Genomic DNA, 1,840 nt, shown 5'->3' with positions numbered 1-1,840 from the left:
CTTAGGATTGGGTCTTTGTCCATCACATCATTCTCCTAATGATGTGATCCCGTTATTAATGACATCCAATGTCCATGGTCAGGAAACCGTAACCATCTATTGATCAACGAGCTAGTCAACTAGAGGCTTACTAGGGACATGGTGTTGTCTATGTATCCACACATGTATCTGAGTTTCCTATCAATACAATTCTAGCATGGATAATAAACGATTATCATGAACAAGGAAATATAATAATAATTAATTTATTATTGCCTTTAGGGCATATTTCCAACAACACCCACCAACCATTCCGCAACTTTGGTCGAACGGAGATCACATTGTCGATGCACCGCCTCTAATGATCATTGTCAACTATGGGCCCTCCCACCGGTGCTAATTCCAAGGATATTCCCTAAGGATTATGCGAGGCACAAGGGCCACCATCATCTAATCGCCTAGATGACTTGAGGTTTCGCTAGAGTTCATATGAACAAAAGAGCGAGCACATTACATGAACAACACCTTCCAGAAGGAAGCAGTGCCCACAGGCATCATTATTGTTGTCCACCCTAGTGTAGGGTCATTTAGGTGTTATTGATGACTATGTTTACGCATTTTTAGAGTTCAGTTGTTGCACATTATCTTCATATGTAATGTCCCATTGAACCAAGTATATGTCCACTATGCATGTTTTCTTGTTTTCACTCTTTTCATTGTGAGCATTGCATATTTTATGTTTTTATTTAGTTTTTATTATACTTTTTTGTGAGTTTACAGGTGTTTGGGAGCAACCAAGGACCAAGCACGATGAAAAGCTCAAAGATGAGTTCAATGCGGAGGACTTCCGAGCACCAGACTTAGGCATTTGAAATGTAAAAATAATAATATATTTTCAAAGGGATCAGAATAAATATTTAATACCATAAGTACATTGCCGACGTTCATGTGATTCCAGCGAGCCTAAACGTTAAAATTGGAGTTTGTATGCAAAAGTTATGGACACCATACCGAAGGGGTCCAGAGCTTTTGACGACGCACAGTATGACCAGGATGGGTCATACCGACGGTCATACTAGGCCCAGAAAAAGCACGAAATCGCCCAGAACAGACAGGATTCTTCATGGATTTCCTCCCCGTTTGTTCCTATGACTTTCTTGGCCTCCATGGGATGTTTTTGGGATTGGATTTGACTCATCTAGAGCCCTTGTATAAGAGGAGAAGAGATACATCTATGGATGATTGTGTGATTGTGGTTTCTTTCCTTGCAAATGAAAACCTTGGCAGGTCTCCTCTTGTTAATCTAAAGAAGAGCATCACTAAGTTTCTTCATAGCTTTAAGCTTTCGAAGATCAAGCATCAATACGATGGCCCATGGACTGCTAAATTTAACTTTGATAATAGGTCGGATGGTTTTCTCCTAAATAGTTTTTCGCACTGCATGGCGAATGATGTATAGAACGATTGTAATAACATTTAATACATTAATATAAGAGAAAGTGTTTTTCAAGAAAAAAAGAACATGAACTGGTTTTCAAACCCAAAAGCATATTTAGAACATAACTGAAACAAACTCATATAGTGACCCCGCAATTATCGTAGTCACATTGTACTATGATAAAATATATGCAAAATCATCGATCATTGTTAGAAAAATAAATTATCAGACCCAAATATCACTTGGCGGAGGGATCACTCACTCTAAGGCTATGTTCGGTTACGCCCTCCCCAGCGTGCTTTTGGGCCCAAACTACGGGGATCCACACAGATCGGCCCCACTAGGAAATAATCCCAATTTGTTTGATCTGGTGCATTCGGCAATGTACCCCAACCCAAACCCCTCAAAACCACGTGGAAAAAA

This window comes from Triticum dicoccoides, chromosome 6A, assembly GCF_002162155.2.
Source record: "Triticum dicoccoides isolate Atlit2015 ecotype Zavitan chromosome 6A, WEW_v2.0, whole genome shotgun sequence".
Lineage (NCBI taxonomy): Eukaryota > Viridiplantae > Streptophyta > Magnoliopsida > Poales > Poaceae > Triticum > Triticum dicoccoides.
Note: the sequence above shows the minus strand (reverse complement) of the source record.